The 15,680-nt window shown below is 41.4% G+C and overlaps 1 protein-coding gene across 2 annotated transcripts in view; it reads right to left on the bottom strand.

The window, feature by feature from the left end:
- TBXAS1 (thromboxane A synthase 1) overlaps positions 1–15,680 on the bottom strand; it is a 244,297-nt gene that overhangs the window by 72,793 nt on the left and 155,824 nt on the right. The window lies entirely within an intron of this gene.

Raw genomic sequence — 15,680 nt, 5'->3', positions numbered from 1 at the left:
GTTGGATGGACAAAAGAAGGGACAAAGTCTTACTTCAAAAAAAAAAAATACTGCAAAGCTGCATTTATCTGTTAAAAATAAATCATTTTAATGATTTCTTGGATCTGATGATTGAGAGATAAAGCAGAAAAAGGAAAATCCAGAGAAAAAGATAGGCAAACAAGATAAGAGTAAGGAAGGACTAATTAATTATAAATGTCAAAGGACTTAATCAGATTTTTTTTTCACATGACATGGGAAAAGAGAGCAGTGAGACAACAAAACAGAAGAAATACTTATTATCCTGTGCTCAGCTCTGCTGCCAACAAACTGTTCTGACCAAGCTTCAGGCAGAGAGGAATGGTTATTTTGAGGTTTGAGTAATATGAGGGATCAAGCACACTGCCTCTTTCGCAGCACCTTCCCTCCACCCCACTGAATTGTTTCATTTTGCACATGTGCATTATGCACCTTGTACCCCCATGACCATAGTGTATCCTGCACCCTGGTGCACCCAAGAATCAATGCTCCAGATGGTAGCCAGTGTGGGTCACTGCACACTGAAGGACTCCACAAATTGGCCAAACTGCACCACCTCCGAGGCATGGGGTACCTACTCCTTCCCCAAGTGAAGGCACACAAAGCCACATTATACACATTGTGCTCAGCAAACGAGCTCCGTCTCTCAAAATACTTCCTTGTGCCTAGACTTAGGCACAATTTCCATATTCAAACTGGCCATGCTTCCTTGGCATTTCTAATAGAGTAAGCCAAAAGTTGCAACTGCCCTGCCACAGTCATTCTCCTCCAGCACGATATGTACCTCTGCTCTTTTATGTTCCTCTAGACTGGAGGAAAGAAGACTTCATGCATACTTCAGCTGTGCATAGCTAAAAATATGATTTAACTTTTCCAGGAAGGGCTTTATTCACATTCTGGGAGTTTATGTATTGCACAAATGAGTGTCCAATCCTTTGGCATAGCCTATGCTTCAGGGATTTTCCTGGTACATATATTTGGGTTAGGCCATTTTTTTAAAATAAAGAAAACCCCAACAGCCCAGTTCCAGTGCGTTCATTAGTGTGTGGATAAACTAGTCCAGTATAGTAATGAACTGCACCTGTAGAGACAGTCCCTTTTAACTGTAAAACTAGTCATCATAACCTAAACTACCTCTATAACATAAAAATGTATAATTACATTTATATTCAGTAGAGTTGTAACACTGTAACATAATATAGTTCAAATGGTATAACATTTGGTATGGTTCTGCATTCATCCTTCTCTAGCTGTGAATTTTCATGTAAACAAAATCATTGCTCTCTCAGGGTTTGCAGTCCCCGGTCGTGAGCTGTTAGCTGGGTTTGGTCTTATATTTAGACAATACGCTCTCTGGAGACCCTATAAGATGCTTCTCCAGCCTTAGACAAAATCAGTTCCCAGCCTTATACAAAGCATCTGCTTATTGCTATGATAGTAAAGTAATAATCATAATAACTAGTGAATAAAATTTCATTCATGAGAATTTTTGCTGAAAGCAGACTTAATGAATGTTAGCAGAAGTGCATATTCCCAAGAATGTGCTCTGAAATGCCTCTGTGGCCATTTTGAGGAGCTCTTTTTATTACTCACATAATATATTTGCTTAGGAATTTAAAAGCTTGTCTTGTTACAGAATCTGTTTATAAGGTCACCCTATTGAAAAACAACTATGTGTGCCATGTAATTTGTTCACAGGTGAGCAGAGGTTGCTAAAACCAATGGTTTCATAAACAATCATTACCAAAACAACATTCATTTGTAAAAACTACTTGAATAATAGTGGGGGAAAATGCAGAAAATCAAAAAATGGAAGCTTTTTTCAATATAATTCTATACAGTGGAAAGAGCTATATTTTAGCAAAGCTTCTCTTACTTATGGTTCATTCTACTTCACTTTAGGCATTAGTATAGAACACAACATAAAAAATCGTCATCAACCCAAGCGAGAGAAAAGATTTCCAGGGTTATAACCAGTCATAATGAAACATATTTTTCTTCCGCACCATCAGGATGGAAAAAAATCACTCTGACTCAAAAACCTAACAATAGCAATAGAGGCAAACACTAGCATAAAACCAAATATAATTGGATTGTTAAGTGTTGGAAATGAGGAAAAGGTATCTCATGAAAATTCACGGGGCTTTTCTTCACTTAGGTTGACAGCAGAAAAAAAAAAAAAAGGCAGGTTTTTTCAGTTTGACAACAGAGCAGATACTGACAGTGTAACTGCACAAAACCATTCTCTGGTCATCACATACAGCTGCTGGCTTCCTTTTTCCATCGGGGACATTTGTTTGATTTTCCTCACAAAAGCAGAAGCCCGTAATAGCCTCTATCCTGTCCTCTGACATTTGCATAGTTATGTTACAACGGCCTCAGAAACAAGTTCCCACTTCAAAAGAGCAGTTTGCCAATGTGATAGACTCTTGTTTTGCCCCCGTACAACACAGAGCCTATCATTAAGTCAATGAAAATTGAATGGAAAGCTACTATTTGAAAAAAATCTAATTTGAATGCAGTATGGGACAGGGTGTACGTCTAACTTGGTGGTGACACAGACATCCCCTTTGAAATATATAATAAGACAAGCCCTGCTTTCAGCTTCCCTGAGATAGACACCTTGCAATATATTTCCTGACACCAGTGTTCTGGGCCGTATCATTTCTCTCATTAGTCTCCTTAAACATCACCTGGCCATGCAGAGAAATCATTCTGCACAGAACCGTAACGAGCTATGTGCTGCACACTGGAAGAATAGACGTGTGCTAGACTGGGGAAGGCCAATCCAGCAGCATCTATCACCCCTCCTCAAATCACGGCTTTTAAGTTTTGCAACTGTCAGAAGAAGAGAGATCTACGGCTCACACGCGTGATGTATCGTGACTCTTCTCGAAGGAGGCAAGGGTCTTGCGGGGGGAGGGGGACGTCTCCAGCTCTTTCCATCTGAAAAGGGAAATGGTGTTTTCACATCTAAGATTGACACACCGGCTGACCTCCTGGCAAATTCACCGCTGCTTCAAGGATCCAGGGGACCCTTGGGTCGTGCTTTCAGGAAAGAGATTGAGTCATGCAACTTCTCTGCAAGGTGAAGTAAAAAATTATTTAAGGAAAACTACCAAATGTATAAGTTGGAATTTTTGTTCTTAATGCTGGGATTTTGGTTGTGTTTTCTGCAAAGTATACTCAAATTTTGCTCCAGTCTGATAGGTCAATTTCCCCAGTTTGAGTTCAATAGAGCCCAGAACTACAAAAAGCAACTTAAAGATGAAGTAAGGAACCAAACTGGAAGACATAATTGGTTGGTATTCTGTAAAGCACTAGCTGCAGTGCAAAAGCCACACAAACATGATGCTGCTAATATAACCACACTCACAATAAACTGTGCAGAATCTCCTAGCCTTTCTCAAATGCTCTGATGGCAGCTCAAAAAAACAGAAGCTTCAGAAACCTTATCTAACAGGAAGAAAGTTCACATCTCATATTATATCAATTTCCTACAAACTTGTACAAACACTGCTATATTAGTTTATACACAGGTCACTTTTTGAAAATTTGATTTAGTAATCATCTTTTTAGGTGAGACAAACAAGTCTCACCCTGAAGTTATCAGTAAAGCACTGCAGTAGCTGCCCAGATCCTTTTGAAAAAGAAGCACAAAATGCAGTCCCACTAGAACTATCATTTTGCCAAACCGCTTTGAAAGGATCAAATTCAACCTCTCCCCAACACTTACAGGTTTCATTTGATTTCTCAGTGAAATCACAAAAGAGCCGGTCTCTCTGCCAATACATCTAGTCCCAAAACATTTCAGAGAGATTGTCCTTTTCTCTTGTGCTTGAACCCGGCAGCTGGAATTAACTGGGAGGCCAGAGCTGACAGCCCTCAAATTTGTGTGTCTGCAGGCTGAGGGCATGGTGCTCTCACGGGTGATGCTCGGCTCTGGAAGGACCTGGAGTCTGCTGAACTGCAGGGTACCACCACTGCTGCTCCAGAGTGGCTGGGAGGCTTTCGGTCTGGCAGAAAAACCTCTTTTGTTTGCATTTGTTAACATCAGCTGGTGAAACCACTGTAATGTTTTTATTGTAAATGGGCTAAGTGTCTGAGGGCAGGCACGTCTTACAAAGCAATATAACTTGCATTAAAGACCTGAGTAAATTTATAGCAAAAAAATAGAAATTCACTGAGTGCCCACTTGGAAGGTGGTGCAGCTTTTTGCCAGCCTGGCCTAATCTTAACTGCAAAGATCTTATCTAACTTTGGAATTCTGATATTTTCTTGTATTATCACCACTAAACTCCTGTGCAAGTTTCTGGCAGTAGTTCACAGCAATGAGGGAGCGCTGTAAGTATTCGATGACACTGCTCTTGATGTCAGAAGCTACAGCAATGCCTTTGCTTTCTATTTGAAAGAAAAAATGTCCCTACAATAATGTTGCAAAATTGCTACATGAAATGCTGAGCAGGCCCAGAAAGGGCAGGTGCATCAGCAAATGGATGAAAGCACCTGAGTGTGGAAAGTATTAAACATGGTCACAAAACGTATCTTCTATATGTGACCAATGTTCTTTTAAAAAATAAAAATAAAAAACCAAGAGTAAGTGAAAATTCAAGTATGACATGGATTTTATTGGCTGAGTTTGCCACTAAATCTGCAGAGTGGCCAATATGAATTACTGGTTAAAGCACTGACCTCCACAGGACCTGGGATGCTTATAGCTGTGCTCCCATTTTTGCCTTTAAAACTGGTGCAGCTTCTCCATCTGTAAAATCGGTACAACATGCATCAAATCTTATAAAACCCCATGAGGAAAAGCTAATGATGATCTCAGAAAACCCTTTAAGACCTAGGATGAAAACAGATTTTCACAGAGTTTAAGGCACAAGCACCATCACATGGGGGAAAGAAGCCTGGAAGGAATTCAGCAAGTTATCTACTCCATCCCCTCGCCACGAGGCAGCATCAGCCAAACCAACACTGACAGCTGTTTGTCTAACCTGTTCTTAAAAACAGAGCCAAACTCCAGCTTCCCACAGCCTCCCCAGGCAGTCCACCCCAGCATCAAGCCATTTTCGTCACTGGAGAGGTTTCCCCTCCTCTGGTGAGTCACTGCAGATATTACAGATCATTAGATTTCGCCGAGCTACACCAGTAACGTCTGAGGCTCCACAACCAGAACTTGTGCACGTGTCTCTCTCTCTATATTACTTCAGTAGGTCTTTAACAAGGCATGATAATAACAGAAAAATCATACTGCTGAAAAACGTAAAACTATTTTCACATGGTAGTGCCTCCACTCATGAGGTGAAGGCAAAGAGTGCTCAAGTACTGCTGGTGTCTTCCTTAAAAGTTTTGGGCTTTTCTGACCTTCAAAAGGCAAAGTTAAAATAAGAGCGTTAGTAATCTACAGGGGCATGGGCAAGCCTAATTCCACCTGTTAATAAAGCTGGGGACAATTCTTAAAAACAAGATTTTGCTAGGGACCCATCTCTCTTCAGCTTAAACTGCTGCAAGTGGCTGTAGAAGGTTCACATCTTGAAATACTGTAGAATCATAGAATGGTTTAGAGTTGGCAGGGACCTTAAAGACCATCCAGTTCCAACCCCCTGCCATGGGCAGGGACACCTCCCACCAGACCAGGTTGCTCAAAGCCCCATCCAGCCTGGCCTTAAACACTTCCAGGGATGGGGCATCCACAGCTTCTCTGGGCAACCTGTTCCAGTGCCTCAAAAGATGTCAGCCACCTTCTAGAGATGCTCCCATACAGCCCAGGGCTGAAAATAAATTTGAATTTCTGACCTTATAGCTAGTGAATAGAGAGAGAGAAAAGAACTGTTTCTAGTTGAGACAAGCTTAACATAGCTCTTTATGGCTTTTGTAGAAGGATGCTGTTTTCAGTGTGTGGACCTGTTGAGTGTGAACTGCAAAGATCCTAGCTGGTGGTCTAATATGGCTGAAGTGATAAGTTATGAGAAAGAAAATACGGCACACACCTATTTGACTGCTTCATTAATTATGTGGGCCCACACAGAAATCTATGATTTGCCTAGAGAGCTGGAAACCCTTCCAGTAGTTCTTCAGTATAAAACCAAGGGACTGCCTTTGTGGCAGCTGGTTGACATCTCTGCTGTGTTGGGCTGGCTGCTTCAGCCCAGAGCACAGCACAATGTGTAACCACCACAGCTCCTTCCATCGCATGCACACAGGGGGAAAGCTCAGAAAACAGCCCAAAATGCAATGGCTCACCCAGCTTTCCCAATCCCTGTATCATGGTGAGCAAAAGACACTGATAGCAAACAACAGTGGACTGCAAGCTCCTTATTCTGTATGTGCAAAATATTTAGGACAACAACACTCCAATAACGACTCCTGGCATTATCAGAGTTCAAACAATAAATATTGGATATGTGGTTGTGGTAGTTGAGCTTCTCCTGCCCCACACATTTTGCTGCTTGGAGGTGGAGAAGTGGGGTTATCAGGATACACAGTGGGCAAATACAGCAAGAGGAGAAATAACTGGCTGCTGGGGAAAAACAGCTTGCCCCCCCTGCCACCTCCACGCACACCAGTGTGTGGAACAGGCACGGACTCACAAGCCATCAGCAAGCTGACCACCTTGCTGTGCCGTGTATGCACCCATCCTCTCCCAAAGCTTACCTGGCCTCCTGGTAAACCACCCGACCCTCCTCCCCTCCACTATTTGCAGGAGGAAGAGAGGATGAAGGAAGGGAGTGTTTTAGGCCAAGTGTATGACACCCAGAAGCTTGACCCTCTACTGACTCAAATTGCTGACTAAAGGCTGCTGTTGCCTGCAGCCCTTTGTTCCTTTTCTATTTCCACAGGTTATAATTATATTTGCTTAATTTTAATTCCTGATTAATAACCAGTACTGTTTTGAGCAGTTGCCTGAAATTCAAGATTCACAGGAATCTCATTATTGCATCTTTATCCTTTGTTCTTCCTGCCCCATATGCTCTCTCTAACATGCTTGCAAAGCCCCACTACTCACTTTGAACAGCCATCAGGACGTTTCGGGGCCATCCTAGGTGTTTACTGTTCACATCTTCTCCTCCTTCACCTCTCCACATGCTTTATTCAAGATCCTCTCTTTCTGCATCATGTTACATACAGATTGCATACATTTTGAGGGAAGGAACACCTCATTATTTGGTTTTGCGATGGCCTTAAGTAAGTCTAGGTAGCTAAACAAATATCTTTCATTTTTTTAAATAAACTAATTATGGCTGTGAGACTGATATAAATTACATACACTGTTACAAAAAACTACAGTTAATGTTCTCTATGATCTTTATTAACAATATGGAAAAAACGTTGCCTTTTTATTACTTCTTTAAGCAACTGCTCTCCACTGCTGGCGGGCAATCCAACTGCTGGCTTATCCATTCATGATCACACCTGTACCCTACATTAGGATTTATCCTGGATCTTCAGCTATATTAAACTGGCTTTTACCTATAGCACATAAATCACCTCTACATCTGACTCTCCACTTGTGTGCATGAAGGGGTACAAGTTCCTAACACAGTGGTTGAAGGCAGTATTGGGAAGGAAAATACTATTTTCAGCTATGCGGTGACCAATAACAAATTGTGTTATCCTCTGCAGTTTCATGGATGCTCAGTTCAGTTATGGGTTTTATCCAATAGATGGCTCCTTGGTAGCAGGAAGGATTCTCCCACTGCTCTCCTTTCCTTCACAGAGTTTCAGTACGACTTTCTAATATTTACACAGCCATTATCTTGCAAATATAGGCATTTTGTGCACACTGACAAACACACAGAAACAGCATGTGCGCATGAATGAAAGAACAAAAGAAAAATTAAATGGCATTTTATATATTTCATGCCACTTTGTCCTCTGCCAGTACAGGGATGCATGAAAAATGACAGTCAGGCAGCCCTGTGGTCTGGAATGCTTCCTAAAGTCAAACTAAAAAGACAAAAAAACAACTTCAGAAACACATGAATATTAACAGCATGCCAGAATGCCAGCTGTCTTTCTCCCTGAAAATATGAGGACATCTCCCACATCTTCCATATCTCTGACTGAGCAATACTTAAGCAACTTACAGGCATCATTACTCCTCTGTCAATGAAAGATTTTTTAAAAAAAAAAAAAAATAATCCTATCTGTAATTATTGATATAATGAACCAGGAGAGCTCTGTGTAATTGGCAGGGTGCAAGTTAACATCATTATGACTAATGCTGCCAGTTCTGAGATGGGGAAAGTTAATATGCTTTTGTTGTTTTCCAGAAAAACATAATCAGAATAATAATAGCATAACCCTAGACATTAATTACATTCAGACAAATCATGTTTATCCCATACACACTTGTGACTTCTCTGAATCAGAAAAGCAATTCCCAGTCATTTCTGTCCTGAGACCTACCTTGTAACACACTCAGATCTTGTCAAACATCTGGCAGTAACCTCACTTTGGGGATTGTGACCCCCTGGTCAGACCACACAATCAAATGAAAAGTGAAAAAAGAACACCCACAAAAAATAATAAATCTCATAGAAGCCATGGCTATTTAAATCCCTGTGGCTTTACACTTCAATGGGGCACAGCTATAAGCCTACCATACCTGCTGTTAGCATCTAAAATAATAACATTCCTAATAATAACCTTTATCCTTGAAATATTAAGCTGCTTTGAAAACAGGGGGAAAGGTACCTGTTTCCTACAAATAAACATATAAACATATAGCATCTTAACATTAGTACAATTAGAGTCATAATAACTGTCAAGAAAAAAAGTAAATGTTTTGTCCTTGTTCAAAGCTGAGCACAATCACTGTTTACATTTTGGTGCTCCAAAAGGACTTGCCTAATTCTGTACCTCAAATCAGCTTTTTCCTAGCTAAAGCTTGGAAAATTCAAACCAACTTGCACTTTGCTCACGCCAAAATAAGCTCGTCAGCACACTTGATTATGGGCTGTTACACTATTGCTCCCTTTCACTCCTGAGCAGACAACACAAACAGCCCTTCGGAGAAACGGCACATGTAAAGGTAGTCCCGTGCTCTGGCACACGGGCCCTTTGCATGCCCAAATAACAGCTGAGACATTGCTCTTAAACTGTGCAAGGAGCAGGTTGAACCCCTGGCCAGTCCCAATACTGGTGAAACAAAAAAGCTGCATCTTTCCTCCCGTCTCTCTCTCTCTCGGGATGCTGCAGCCAGCAGGACTTACCCAAAGCCAAGCCTGCAGATTTTTACCCCCCTCCCCTTTTTAAGGGGCTAAGTTACAAACACGCTAAAAATTAGAGTTGGTAACTGAAATACTGACAACAGTTTTCACCGTGGAGCAGTTTAAAACAGGCAGCAGTGATATTCATTAAGCTGTTAATAATGGATTGTGGCACAAAGCAATTTATCAAGTTTCCATTGTAATTAAAATCACTGAATATTTGGGCACTTGCAATGCACCTAGCTCTGCCTGCTTCTGAAGCTTTACATTTTAATGTGAATTATGGCTCCCTCTCCCCAGAGACCTACTAAAAAGCCCGTTTTAATTGGTATGTTTTTAATTGAGATTACATTATTAAAAAGTGTACATTTCTGTTGAAGAGAGAAAGGAGGTGCTTGGCTCCCCTCTGCTCTCTGTCTCTCTTAGATATAGCTTGCTTATCCCAGTGGGAGGGAAAAAAGAAGGGTAGTCACTGCGAAGAAAGCAGAGAAAGCCCTGTATGGTCACAAGCTATGAAGGCTGCTATTGACTGCCACAGACACAGGATTTCCTAGGCGGATTTTTGCGGAGGGAGAAGGTTCGGGACAATTGTTCAAGGCTGCTCTTTAGCAAAAGGCAGAGGGAGGAACACCATACAGGGATTCCTGCCTCGCAGCCAGCTGACATCAAGGGCACATTTTAGAAAGCCTCTCTTCAAGGTTTCCAGTGACAGACAATCTGTCGTTTTCCATAATAAGTAACTCTAATGTCAAATTATCCTCAAAATCCAGATACGGTCATGAGCGGATGGGGTCTAGCGAAAGCCTCCAGCATTGCTGGCTCCTACAGGCTGCAGGGGAAGAAGTAACCCCCAGGGTAGCCTGGGCACGGTGGCAACAAAAGAATTGGCCCGGCAAACAAAGTTGGTCACCTCCATGTATTCATGGTTAGACCTGGTTAGACTGACTTGCCACCAGGTTCAAAAGATAAGCAACTTCATGCACTTGGCATCCAAACGCTGGACACATAAATACTTCTCCTGTTGCCAAAACTTTGGTATCTCTTAGAAATAGGAGTATGGATCTGCTAAGGTAAGTAGACACAAGAGAAAAGAGAGAAATATCAAAGGAGCGCAAAGTAGATACCAACAGTTGAGACAGATCAAGGGGAAAAACCTCCAGAGATCAAAACATGCCAACAGATGGACAAGAGGGTTGATCTGGAGTGAAATATCATGGAATGGCTTTTTCATAACTGCTTCAGGAAAGGTCATACTATATTGCTAAAAGAAGGTAATACGTGGGGCTGAGAGAGGTCACTGTAGGCAAATAGAGACACAGAGAGACTAATGGAGACAAATTCGAAGATCACCCACTAATACCACAAGTGCTGCAGCTCCCCTCCTAGTTCTGGGAGTGACTCAGCGAGGAGGGATGGTGAACCAATAATAGATAAAAGGGAAAAAAAAGGATGAAGTATGAAACACACAACAAAACTGAAGATGATAAAACTGACAGAGAAAGGGAAAGCCCTGTTATTGCAATTAGGTCAGTAAATCTGTGATTTTTTTCTAAATTAAGAATTTAGAAGTTATGTGTTAGTTGTATATGTCAGAAGAAAGTCTGTAGAAAGAAAGTACCCAAACATGCTATTACTCTGAATGGCAAGGTAAAATAAATACATAAAACTCCCAGTCCCAGTCAACAGATCCCTTGAGGATTTAGATCCAGAGTAAGTGAAAAAAAATAAGGCTATGTAAATCTTATATCCCACCTTGGCATTAAAGGCCACCACCCTGTTATGCAGAAAATTAATCTCCAGATGATTTCATTTTATGGCAAGATTGCCTTTATTTGCTGATTTGAAAACCCCACACCCTAGATGAAGATCAGATCACTGATTAAGCAGGAAAAAGGAAGGGCTTTCAGTGATCTAACGCAGGATCTTCTGAGAAACTTGGGAGGGACAGACCACAAGGGTAATGTACAGAAGAGATGAGGAACTGTAAGAAAGAGAAGTTACAAAAGAAAGGGAATGTGCACAACTTCAGGATGACATTTTTTCCTTTCAGCCAAAGAGATAAATACTGGGACCATACAATGAAGGAAAAGCAAATGACAGGAAGTGGGAAAAGACATGTTGGAGAAGATTTACTTTATGCTGAGGGAATATCAAAGGGAAACTGTGCTTCCAAGCCTACAGGAAAATGACCCTGAAAGACAGATGTAACACTGCTTAGGCTACATACTTTGCACGGATGAGAATATGCAACAGAAAGGCCAGATTACTTACTGATTTGGCATGTATCAACAGATATATGACAACATCAGATTCTAAAAAAAAAAAAAAAAAAAAGGCAGCTGGAGATGCTCTTTACTCCCTTCCCAAAAAACACACACCTTTTTCTCAGCCCTGGACACAGCAAAGTCTCATTGGGTCTGTGTAACTTCTGTGACCCAATACCCAGGGAAAATTTCCCCAAAGACACACAGTGACCCAACAGGTTGGAACAGCCTCAATCCAATTATTTTCTCTGATCAGAGTATCAGGAGAGTTGCTAACTAACCAGGGGACAAACTTTATGTCTAAGGTCATGAAACAGCAGTATTGAGTACTAGGTATAAAAAGTATTAAAGCCTATGCCACATCCTCCTCAAACAGATGGCCTTTCAGAAAGATTTAATCAGACATTGAAATGCATGCTGCGAATACTCATTACTAGCACAGGATCAGGCTGGGACAAGTGGCCAGCACTGACGTGATTGCCTACAGGGAATTACCACAGGCATAAACAGGATTTTCAATGTTTGAACCTCTCTCTGGATAACCAGCACAGGGTCCCCTTGCCACCATAAGGGAGGGTAAAGCAAAAAATTCACAATAACGTTGGCTGGGTCTAATTTGCAGAGGAGAAGAAAGAGACCCCAGACTCTTATAAGGAAAAAACATCTTCTTTGGCTTCCTCGTCTTTCTTTTTCACCTGTTCTGGTCAAGCAACCACAAAGCTCAGTGCCACAGACCAGTGTTGGCTGGATCCTACCTTCAAATTACAATGAGCTCTTGCTCTTCTTATTTCTATGGACCCATAAAACAGAGCTGTGACCAGTATCAAAATCAGGAAAAACAACCATATAAAAATAACCACAACAACCAGCACCTAGGAGGAGGTGTAGACAGAGCTGGCCAAAAGAAGAAACAAAAAAACCAAAAACAAACAAAAAAAAAGAGGACTTTTGATCTCCCCTTCAAGGATGGGGCAGTTTCTCTGAAAAAGACAGAAAAAGACAGGTTTACCTTTTAATTCTTTCCGCCTTCAGTTTTTCAGAGAAATTTTACTGCAAATGTTATTTGAAAGAGTCCTTAAAAGCTATCTTTTAGCCTGTTTTTTTTTGTTAAACAATATTACCTGATTTTACACTGATTTTACCATCTAAACAAAATTTTTACAAGTCACTAAAACCCTTGACATTACCAACAACTGAGCTTGTGGGTTTATTTATTTTTACTCTGGATGAAAAAGCCTTTTTTCAACACTAAAAGTCCTACCCTTCTAAATTAAAAGATGTTTCTCATATGCTGTAGATCAGCAAAGCCAAATGTCCATCTTCACTTCCTGCACCGCCTGGTGAAAACAGGAGGAAAATACATGCAAATCTTATGGACGGAGGCTTTTAAGTCCTTCTCCCTGTAACACTGATGGCATCCCGTTGGCCTAATGACTTTCTGCGGATTAACGCTGCTATAGGGAGCTATAGGGAGAACCTCTTTCTGCCCAGAAAGGGGCAAAAATACCATTGGAAGGCCCTCTGAAGGAGTTCCACCACACATCTCTTTTAAAAGTGAAGTTAGCTTTTCCCATTACTGTCTGCAAGATCATTCTTGGCAACTCTGGATGCCCCAAAACTTCACCATCTCAATCAGTATGAACACCCTCATCCTTTGAGTTCATTTCTGTCTTTTGGTACAAGTCTATGTTCTTGCAAACTGGAGCACGAGAGCTGTGACCAATGTCAATGAGGTTGCTCAGATGCATGATGGTAGTTTGGACCCCAGATTGTAGATGAGGTGGGACATGTGAAATAGGTGACAGGGAGACCACACCTGTCACCCTCTGAAGAAGAAATGAAGCAATGAAGATACACAGTAGTGGTTGAAAAAAGACTAAAAAGGAGAGATGGAAGTATTGGAGAAAGAGTCCCAGATGCCAAGATTATTTTGTTATGGTTGCTGCAGGCTTTGCTGGAGTGGGGCAGAGAATATATATACGATACCATCTGCCTGTTCCTTGTCTAGGATCCATAAAGTACTCTGATCCATAACTGAGGAGGCAGTAGAAATGGTGTGATAAGAGCAAAGGGTGAGTGATAGCAAGCAGACCTGGTATGTTCCTGCTGGCAGCAGGTAACCAAGCAGACATTTGCTGTCTTCTTGTGACTGCAGTGCTCGTAAAGCGCCGGGCTCACAGGTGAGCTGGGCTGCAGAACAGGGACAGATGCAGCAGTAATGCAAAACTCTCCCTGCTTCTCCATCAACACGCCTCGGGGAGGTGAGAAAGTCACCGCTCTCGTTACTTATTCTGTCCTTGATCTCTTCTGAGCAGAGAGACTGCAGAACCGCATTTCATGATGAAAGCGCCTCAGCCAGACGCTTCAGCCCAGGCCTGAAACCAAAAGATCACATTTCCGTAGGCCTGCAATTCATTGTTGGAAAGATAACAACAGACTGATCAAGAAATTTCAACCGGTGACCAAAAGTAATAGGGATTTTGAATTCATTTCCATTTGAGGTTTTGAGGCGTTGCTACATTTAAATGCCCACTTAAGAAATTCTGAGGAAGTTACAACATTCATTACATCTTTAAATAATTTTTTTTTTTTTTAAAAGCATTTTTCTTCAAATGTGGGAAGAAACACAATCTTTAAAGCAAGCAGTAATGGCTTGATTTTTAGAAGAAGGTGAAAAACTATAACACTTTTTAACATAACGTCACTTTTTTATCTTCTTAGAATCACTGTATGCTGCCCAACCACAGACGCCAGATTTAATGTTCGAAAGATTTTTTAAAGGTACTAGAGCAATTATAACCTTCTGCTTAAAATAGCAGAGACACAGCTTTAATATTTGGGTTCAACCCCCACATTTAGCAGAAATTCCCTCTATATCTTTGAGACACTCATTTACCTTTCTGGAAAACCCACTCCACATTTCCTCATGACAAAGGCAGTGGATAATGACATGATCAAACCTGTGAGAACAGCCCAGCGGAACAGAATTGCAGCATCCCTCCTACAGATTTAGAAAAACAACAGGACCAGGCTGATCCTTTGTTTTACTGACTGATGAATCAATAAAAATTGATTATTTAATATTGCCATACAGTGTGTATCCTTAAATGGACACCATCTTCTCTCAAATATAAACAAGTTTTGCTTGGTTTTCTACAAAGGCAGGAAAACTGCACACTATTAGAAGGTGTCTAATCCTCCCATCTGCTGTTTCCTTAGAAAAATATTTACTTTTTAACATCTGTACTGCATTTCCACAGTTCAAACACACACATAGCTCCTGGAATGTACACAGTATTTAGCAAATTTTTAACTAAGTTTTCTTAGTAATTGTATAGTTTTCCCTTGACAAAGACAGGATCAGACTTTTTCAGAAGGATTACCTCTGCTCAACTCATTTCAAGCAGCTCTTGAATAAAATAGTTCATTAGTTCATGAAAAGGAAAAACTCCAGGGAACTGCTGGGGAAGGAAGAGAAAAGAACAGAGAGCCACAGTAATTAGGTTTTCAGATTGTCCCTTATCCTCCAGAATGCAGGTACACACACACACGTGTCCCTCTTCCCCTTAGGTAAAGCATTTAGGGGAGCTCATTGCACATTTTTCCCTGGGAATCAGTGTTGCAGAGATTAAAGTTGTAACCAGGCCATCAGTTCCCAAAAAGATATTAAAAGATACAAGTTCCTTATAGTACTATTGCTCTCACTACCCAGCAGCGAAAGGGCAGCTTTCCCCACTTTGCAAGCATTTAAACAGCTTAGTTTCAGACGTCCTTAAAATTCAGTTTTCCAACCTTTTCAGGGTCCCATGGCTGATACTGGGAAACCAGAGGATCTCCACAGACCAGAAATCACTGCCTGGGTGTGCGGGCAGCTGGGGGGCAGCAGAGCCAGTGACTGTACTTACCAGGGGTCAGGGAAAGGGTTGGTAGGAATGAGGATGAGAAGCATGGAGAACCGGTGGGGGTTACAATTGTTCACTGGCAATTGCTGACCAGAGGAAAACCTCTTTTGGTCTGGACTTAGCACAGTAGAGGATACAGAGCATCCCAGGGTCCTACCAATTCATGGGAGGGCAGATCATCATCAGGACTGACAGCACCATGCAGTTTCTTTGTGGCTTTACACTACCTGGCTCAGAGGCAGCACAGCCTTCACACTCTTCTCCCATTGCTCCTTCTGTCT

The sequence above is a fragment of the Calidris pugnax genome, unplaced genomic scaffold, assembly GCF_001431845.1.
Source record: "Calidris pugnax isolate Ruff unplaced genomic scaffold, ASM143184v1 scaffold1, whole genome shotgun sequence".
Classification (NCBI taxonomy): domain Eukaryota; kingdom Metazoa; phylum Chordata; class Aves; order Charadriiformes; family Scolopacidae; genus Calidris; species Calidris pugnax.
This window is presented reverse-complemented; position numbering and strand designations above follow the sequence as displayed.